Source organism: Crinia signifera, chromosome 2 (assembly GCF_055691185.1).
Source record: "Crinia signifera chromosome 2, ASM5569118v1, whole genome shotgun sequence".
NCBI lineage: Eukaryota > Metazoa > Chordata > Amphibia > Anura > Myobatrachidae > Crinia > Crinia signifera.
The window spans coordinates 89,554,072-89,563,378 of NC_139218.1; the positions used below are offsets into that span (position 1 = coordinate 89,554,072).

Below are 9,307 nucleotides of genomic sequence, written 5' to 3' on the forward strand. Positions count from 1 at the left end.
AACACACACACACATACTGTACTTACATATATATAATCCTCCCCTTGCTCTTCCCAGCCTTTCCTTTCTTACACTCCCCTCTCCCCCGCCCACCCCTGTCATGTCCCTCCCCCCCATAATGTGTAATGGGCATCACGTGTGTCAAATAATGTGTAATAATGTGTAATGGGCAACATGATGTGTGGCTTAATGTGTAATGGGCATGACGGTCTGAGACGTAGTGGGCATCACAGTGTGAGGCACAACGTCTAATGGGTATCACGGTGTGAGGCGCACTTGTAATGGGTATCACATTGTGAGGCGCAACATGTAATGGGCCATATGGTGTGTGGCATAATGTGTAATGGGCATCACTTGTGTCAAATAATGTGTAATGGGCATCACTTGTGTCAAATAATGTGTAATAATGTGTAATGGGCATCACGGTGTGTGGCATATTGTTTAATGGGCATCATGGTGTGTGGCATAATGTGTAATGGGCATCATAGTCTGAGACGTAATAACCGTGTGAGGCACAACATGTAATGGGCATTATGGCATGTGTTATACTATGTAATGTCTGTGTGACGTGTAATAGGCATTACAGTGTCAATTTTAGGTGCGCACACTGTCTCTTTGGTCCCTATTTTACAAAAAATTGTCAAGCCCTGGCATGTGGAATGGGCATTACGATGTGTGGCAATATGTGGAATGGGCATTACTGTGTGATGAGCATTATGGTGTGTGGCATTATGTGGAATGAGCATTATGTTGGATGGCATTATGTGGAATGGGCATTACTGTGCAATGCATTATATGTAATGGGCATTACAGTGTAAATTTTTGCAGCGCACCTTCGGCGCGCACTGTCCCTATTTTTAGTATTCTGAAGTGCATATACATAACTAAGTCACCTATTTAGTTTGTATTGATACCCATAGGCGGTGATAGACACGCCCAATAGATGGTGATGGACACGCCCCCCCCCCATGGTGCACCCCCTAAGAAAATGGGCTGCGCACGCCTATGGCCCTATGTGCACTGCAGGTGGAGCAGATGTAACATGTTCATGTTCATTTGGGTGAGTTGTGTTCAAACTGATAACTAAATTGCAGTGTAAAAATAATGATGTCTGTGGGCTACATGCAAAAGCAGCCAGCATTTACCCTACAGAGAAACACTATAAAAGTATTTGCTCCCCTTGCAAAGCAACATGGTTTGTTCCAGACACAAAATAACTGGCTTTTCTTGCTTTACTGAAATCTGCTCTATATACCTGGAAGGTGCAAAAAGCATTCTATTAGAAGTATAGATTGAGGGACAATCTACAGTACATCACCTTTTCTGCATATTTAAAAATGAATTGTCATGAAAATGATGACTTTGCCTCTCTCACTGACCTATACAATAAATGCCTGCCTTAAATCATCTATAAAATGTTGTGTACCATAAACAGGTTGAGTGCATTTTTGCAGAATACATACTTATAGTATACTGTAATATGGTTTTTAGAATGCCCCATGTTCTCTAGCTTTCTTCCTGATGGACTCTGATCATTTAGTGGAGGACAGCTCCTCAATCTGATCACCCCCTCTAAAACAATGTATTATCTATATATCATTACCACATATATACGCACACACAGACATTCTAGGGTTAATTTTGTTGGGAGCCAATTAACCTACCAATATATTTTTGGATTGTGGGAGGAAACCAAAGTAAAACCACACAAGCACCGGGGAGAATATTCAAACTCTGCACAGTTAGGTCCATGGTGGGAATCGAACCCATGACCTCAGTGCTGTAAGGCAGTAATGCTAACCATTACACCATCTGTGGAAAACGCCTGCTTTCCGAGCATAGTCTCTTTTTGAAATTGAAGACATTTAAGCCACAATACATTTTAGCAATTCTGTCCATCAACAACAAGGAGCATTCATTAATGAGATCAGTAAAAGTTCACACCCAGACAAGGAGAATGAAGGTACTTCAACACATAATGCCTAAAAACTACAGAAATTTAATGTTTTGCCAAGGTCATATCATTTTGTAAAAGTGCTGGAGGCTGATGTAAATAAATACAGGACCTGGCTTGAGCCCCAGTCACAAATATATTTGAAGGCAATATGTACTAAGCCTTATCAAGTGATGAAATGTCCTTATGATGTACATTTAGGACAGCATTGTTCTTCTATAAAACCTATATGGCATCCTCTTATAGACCAGGTAGTCCAATAGCAGATGGTCATCTTCCATGTTTGGTTTATAGTTCTCGACTACTACTGCCTCTGTTCTTCTCCGCTTCACCTGGGGTGGTGCTGTGGCGGGGTCAACTGCAGGAAACTGTGGAAGTGATAATACATAAAAGCATTTTATAAAGGTCCAGTGGCTTCAGAATGAGAAATTTTACAGTGACATGGTGTCAGACCAAAATACTAAATTATATACATTTGTAGACTATTTGATTTGCAAACTTTGGTGCTCAATTACCTCATAGCAACTTTAGTATTTTTAGGAACTTACTATAGTTACTATAGATTTCAGCACAGAAAATGACATTATCATCGCAATAACCTGTACCTATAATAACCCACACCAGTAAAGGCAGCCATCTCGTAAATTCAGCTACCAATGTCCTAGGAACATGGTAGCATGACCCTGTTTGTCAGTGAGGTCACTGGTTTTTAGTGAACAGGCAGGCTACATTGTTATAAACATCAGCATAGTTTATAACATGATGAATGTGTGATTTATGTTGCTTTACTGTTCAGTTGCAGCACCCTAATGAAGAATTCATACTGTATATTCCAAAAATAAAGGACCTCTCCTCACTTCCAGGTGGCTGCATTCTCACGTCACAGCTCACCTACCTCAGGAGAATATGAAGCAAGGAATTCCCAGGGCCAGGTCACCAGTTGTACGGCCCACTGTTCTGTGCTCTCTCCACAGAGGAAAGAGTATAGAAATACTGTGGGGGATTTTTTTTTTACAAGCAATAAGTGCACTAGGCTTATGTTAAATGACTGCGTATTTAGCTGAGATGTAAGTTTTTCTATTACATTTGTAAAACTAAACAAAACAAGTGAATAAGTCAAAGGTTTCCTTACGGGTGCCACTCTTGGTGTATACGTGATATCTGTATACAAGCGTTTTCTGGCAGCTTTAGGAGGTGTGTTTATATTCTCCACCTTTGATTTATCTGTAATGAAGAATACCGGTGAGCTTGTTTACACAGATAATAAGCAAAATACATCTTACTGTATTATACTTTCTATAAAGTAAAAATTCAAAACAAAAAATGAAGAAACACAATAGTTGGGAATAAATCCAACATCTTTCTGATTTGTACAGGGTGTCGGCAGTCAGAATACAGATGCCGGTGGGCACTGGAATGCTGACATTGATGTGAATGCCAACGCTGAATTCCCAAATGCTGGAATCCTGAATGTAAGTATGCGGAGAGGGTTAGCATGCATTATGTGGCAATGCAAGAGATGAAAATACATATTTTTCTACATACAGGGTAAATATTGGCAGCTTTTGCATGTACTCTGGACAGCATTATTTTTATACTCCTCTTCTTAACCTTAAACCTACTCTAACAGCAGTTATTGAAGCAGGGAGTGATAGATTTATCCACACCTGTGCACCATGACTCCTGCAGAGCAGGAGACTCCTATTGTAATCATGGCTGATGACCAGAGAATAACTCTTTCAAATTAAGGTAACCTGAAGGTTGCCTGTATGGACGAGTCAGAGAACTTTTAATGCTCCCCTTATTTCTTATGCTATCAAAATGTCTGCAATGTTCTCTCCTGGATTTAGCAGTAAATTATGTAATTGTAGGACCTCCGTAACAATGCCATTAGTATCCCTCCACACCCTACAACCCTCCCTGTTCCGAGGCACAACCTTTATAAATGGAGGACTTTAGGCAAGTTCCCTCTTCTGCAGAGCTGGATTAAGGGAGGTTCACTGGGTACTTAACCAGGGCTCCCCTGTCTCTTAAGGGTGTCCCATCAAGCAATGCACTAAGCAATGTATACAGACTTGTCTCTGTCTCTGCACTCCTCGGACGGCCTCTCACGTGGCACGATAGTTGCAGTGCTGCTGCTCCTGGCAGAGAGAGCTCTCTGCATATCGCAGGCACCAGCAGAGGGAGCCACTGAGCAACCATAAAGATCAGCAGCAGCTCCGAGCTTACATGGACCCCAATATCAGTTGATGTCCTTCTGCTCTCTTTTGGTTAGTGATGTGTTTGTGTGTATACATGTATGTATTCAGTGTGAGTGTATGTATGTATGTATTATTTATTTACAGTTTCTTATATAGCGCAGCATATTCTGTGCGTGGAAGGGCATTCCATAAGATGGGTGCTGCCCGACAAAAATCCTGCAAGTGTAAGTGGGAGCAAGTAATGATTGTGGATGAGAGACGCAGATCTTGTGCAGAGCGGAGAGGTCAGGTGGGGATATATTTTGAGATAAGCAAAGAGATATAAGTCGGTGTAGTCAGAGTGATGGCTTTGTATGTATGTAGAAGTATTTTATATTGAAGGCGGTAATATACAGGCAACCAATGGAGGGACTGGCAGAGCGGATCAGCAGATGATGAACATCTAGCCAGGAAGATCAGCCTCGCAGCTGCATTCAAAATAGTTTGTAGTGGTAAGAGTCTTTTCTCAGGAAGACCGGTAAGGTGGCCATGGCAATAATCAATGCGTGATATGAGTGCATGGATTAGAGTTGTTGCAGTCTCTTGTGTAAGGTACAGACAAATTTTGGATATGTTTTTTAGATGCATGTAACATGATTTAGAGACAGATTGAATGTGAGGAATGAAGGACAGTTCAGAGTCGAGGATGACCCCTAGGCAGCGAGCTTGTGGCGTAGGATTAATTGTTGTGTTCTCAACAATGATAGAGATATCAGGTTGGTAACTACTCTTGGCTGGTGGGAAGATAATTAATTCTGTTTTGGAAATGTTGAGTTTGAGGTGGCGAGATGACATCCAAGAAGAAATGGCAGAAGGACATTCAGAGACACGGAGCAATACTGATGGTGACAATTTCTATGTACTGTATGTATGCAGTGTACGTATGTTGTGTATGTATTTATGCAGTCTATGTGGTGCATGTATGTGTATGCTGCAGGGACGTGCGGTGAGGTTTGTGGTTGGTGAGGCACTGACTTGGCGGAGCCAGCACCGACAAGCTCTGTGGGGAGCGTTGGGACCAGGTTGCTTCTGCGCTGACAGGCAGGTGCGGTAGCTGCCCCCTGCATAAGCAGCAGTGACCAGAAAGAACAGCTCCTGCCTGTCAGCGCTGAAAGAAGCAACCTGGACCCAGCGTTCGCCATTGCTGGCTCCACCAAGCCGCCATGGCGTCTGCCTACATACATTTTTCAATAAAAAAAAAAATGCAGCCAAATGTAATAGCCTCTTAAGACTTGTTTGTGTATGTGTTGTGTATCTGTGTATTTGTGTAAAGTGACAGAGGTGTGTGCTGTTTCTGTGTGATTGTGTAAAATAAGTGTGATTTTAAATGAAGTATATTGGCCCAAAACTGTTTAAAATAACCTCTGAGGCTAGTACATTAGGCAAATATACTTATTTTACACAAACACACAGAAATAGTACACACCTCCACCTCTATCACTTTACACAAACACACAACTCTGTCACTTTACACAAATACACAGATACACACCTCTGTCACAACACAAGCACACAGATACACACCTCTGTCACTTTACACAAATACACAGATACACACCTCTGTCACAACACAAGCACACAGATACACACCTCTGTCACTTTACACAAATACACAGATACACACCTCTGTCACAACACAAGCACACAGATACACACCTCTGTTACTTTACACAAATACACAGATACACACCTCTGTCACAACACAAGCACACAGATACACACCTCTGTCACTTTACACAAATACACAGATACACACCTCTGTCACAACACAAGCACACAGATACACACCTCTGTCACTTTACACAAATACACAGATACACACAAACAATTCTGTCCCTTAACACAAACACCTGTGCCATAAAAAAAAAAAACAGCCCCCAGACACACATTACCGTTGGTCCAGCCACTGCTTGCAAGCAGCCCAGACAGACCTCCAGCAGAGATCCAGAGCGTCCTGGGACAGGCACCTGGACACAAAACGAGAGCGCCGGCGGGAGGCAGAAGAGTGACACCAGACAGGAAAGGGAGCGCAGCGTGCGCCGGTGCCCGGTGTCCAGATAACAGCAGAAGCTGGGAGCTCAGCCCAGATCCGCCCGCTCCCTCCGGCAATACAGGTCAGCGTCCCCCGGCAATAGATGTCCCGCTCCCCCCCCCCCCCCCGCAATAGAAGTCCTGCTCCAGTGCTCCCCCATCGGCAATAGAAGTCCAGCTCCCCCCGCAATGGAAGTCCTGCTCCCCCCCCGCAATAGAAGTCCTGCTCCCCCCCGCAATAGAAGTCCAGCTCCCCCCCGCAATGGAAGTCCTGCTCCCCCCCCGGCAATAGAAGTCCAGCTCCCCCCCGCAATGGAAGTCCTGCTCCCCCCCGCAATGGAAGTCCTGCTCCCCCCGGCAATAGAAGACCCGCTCCCCCCCCCCCCCCGCAATAGAAGACTTATAAAAATGGCTATAAATAGCGGGCACCTCACCTATAGAAGAGCTACGGTGACGGTCAGAGACGTGCTTTCTGCCTGGATGAATGCACGCCCCTGTCACTGAGACAGCACCACTGTACCCAATCACATCTGTCTCAGTGACAGGGGCATGCTTTCATATAGGCAGAAAGCACGTCCCTGTCACCGAGGCACCGCTATAGGTGCCGCCTTTATGTCCTTTCTAAATGAGCTTTTACAGCCCCGGAGCTCAGCCCTGCCCACTGCCCGCCCCTGTGTCTGCTGCTGTAATACAGACAGCGAGAGGCACCGCTCTTGATGCCGCATAAACTAATTAAAAAGAAAAGGTAAAAATGATTATAATAATACAAAGCATATACTTATGACACATAATATGTGTCATAAGTATTTTCTTTTAATTGTATTATATTAATCATTAATGACAGGGGAGGCTCTGCCTCCCCTGCCTCCCCTGACTGCACGTCCCTGGTATGCTGTGTTTGTGTATGTATGCTGTGTGTGCTATACAGTATGTATGTATGTATATAGCCCCAAAAAGCAGCAGTACATTGAATTAGATTTAAAGGGGTAAATATAATAAGATTGGAGTTCTGTTGAAGATGGGATGTTGCCCATAGTGACCAATCAGATTCTATTATCTTCTAGTACAGTGATTCCCAAACTTTTTTGAATAACGGCACCCTAGAGCATCAAAATATTTTCAAGGCACCCCTAGGCCAAATGCTTCTTATTCAGAAATTCAAAAAATAATATTAAATTAAGTGCATTGTGTTTATATGTCCCATTTATCTAGTGAGGGACAGGATTTGCTCCTGTTTGTCCACATATATTATGATTGGCAGCCACCAGCACTGGTTTTGCCTGGTACATTGACCATAAATGATATGAATTGATCTTGGTCCACCAACCCAAGGCACCCCTGCAAGTGTCCTGAGGCACCCCAGGGTGCCTAGGAACACAGTTTGGGAACCACTGTTCTAGTAGGTACTGTATAGATAGTATAATCTGATTGGTTGCTATGGGCAAAGTCCCATCTTTAATAGAACTTCCATCTTAGTAAATTTATCCCTAAATTGTAAAGAAGATTACGTGTAAGATGCTGTCATAATCTCATCAGTCTAATCCATGTTTGTATGCAATGCCTATGTTCATATAGATTGGGCATGTGCCGGGATCACACTGCGCACGCACCAAGATACTGTCATGTTCTTGCTTACAGGCCCTGGTCCAGTTTGCTTGGTAAGCTGCAAGGATCTTAGCTTACTGAGCGCCTGTGACTCTGCCCCACCAACCTGCTGAATACATGCCCCGCACCCCCCTCGCCAATTCCCCTCACTCCTATAGGAGGGGATGTGTAACGAAAACACATCCCCTCACATCCCTCCACTGCAGGAGAAATCATTTGATGGTCACCGACCACATGATTTATCCTGGCTTTACAAATAGAAGTCAGTGATGAACTGACTTTTTTATTTGCGAGCGCCGGGACAAAGACGGGGCTTGTGGCTGACATCCGGTGACGTCAACCGCCTTCCCCCAGCACACATCATCCCCCCCAACGTACCCATGGGAATGCCCAGCTTTTTCATGGGGATGCCCATAGATCGATGGGCGTTCCCATGGACGATCCCCGTCCCCACCGCTTTCTGCCCCGATCCTTGTGTACGGCTTGGTGACTATGAACTATCACTTGTGATGATTAGCGATCCCATAGCCTTAACATTTGCTACTATGAAGACATGTGCAGTACAAGCATGAATCAGGCCATAAGTACTATTGCCAATATTCAACCCACCTATGGTTATTTTTAATTCCATACAGACATCGGTCTTTAAGTCTGTCTCTGATGTTCCCAAGATCTGTCTCTGATGTTCACCAGCTTTAACAGAAGGCTCCTCTACTATTACTGCCTCAATGCTCCTTCGCTTTGCTGGCGGTGGCACTGTGGAGGGGTCCACTACTGGAATCTGTGGATGTGACAATACATAAAAGCATTTTAAAAAGCTTCAGAGTGAGATCTTTTACAGGGACATGGTATCAGACAAGAATACTAGTATATATACACACTTGTGGACTATTTCATTTCCAAACTTTGGTGCTCAACAGTCTCATAGCAACTACAGTATTTTTAAGAACTTTGCTTACCTGATAGTATATACATTGTACTTAAAATAACATTTTGAATAGTTACAGCTTATGCGGGGTACACACCAGGACGACCCGCTCACGATGCACATCGTGAGCGGGTCCTCAGTGTTTCTTCCGACCCGCTCATGATGACGCGGGGGGCATGACCCGCTCACGTTGGAAACCCGCACCCGGGAGTATGGTCTTTATTCAGATCCTAACTGCTGCAGGAAAGCTCTAAATAACGGCAGACCGACCCACGGGACCGCGTATCGGATCGGTATCGGTCCACACCAGGACAGAAACGGGCCCAATCACCACACAATCTACATCCAATCGGTCGGAATTGGATCTAGATTGATGGGATCAGACCCTTGTCGTCCAGGTGTGTACCCAGCATTACTACAGAGTTCATCACAGAAAATTACATTGTCATCACAATAACCTCAGAGTTGCCGAGTCTCCCGCTTTTTCATTCCTCCTCCCGGTCTCATGGAAACTGCCCGTATCCTCCCGGTTTTTAAAGTCTGCACTCT

At 44.2% G+C, this 9,307-nt stretch overlaps 2 long non-coding RNA genes across 3 annotated transcripts in view; one reads left to right on the plus strand and one right to left on the minus strand.

Moving 5' to 3' along the window:
* The window catches only part of LOC146059909 (uncharacterized), a 130,085-nt gene that overhangs the window by 11,789 nt on the left and 108,989 nt on the right, over nucleotides 1-9,307 (plus strand). For both annotated transcript variants that reach the window (XR_014470335.1, XR_014470334.1), the window contains exon 2: nucleotides 3,331-3,426. This is a non-coding gene — a long non-coding RNA (uncharacterized LOC146059909). The remainder of the gene's footprint in view (nucleotides 1-3,330; nucleotides 3,427-9,307) is intronic.
* On the minus strand, nucleotides 2,145-8,614 carry LOC146059910 (uncharacterized). The gene is made up of 3 exons (XR_014470336.1): nucleotides 8,440-8,614; nucleotides 3,087-3,178; nucleotides 2,145-2,322 (listed from the first exon to the last, which is right to left on the minus strand). It is a non-coding gene; the product is annotated as an uncharacterized LOC146059910 (long non-coding RNA).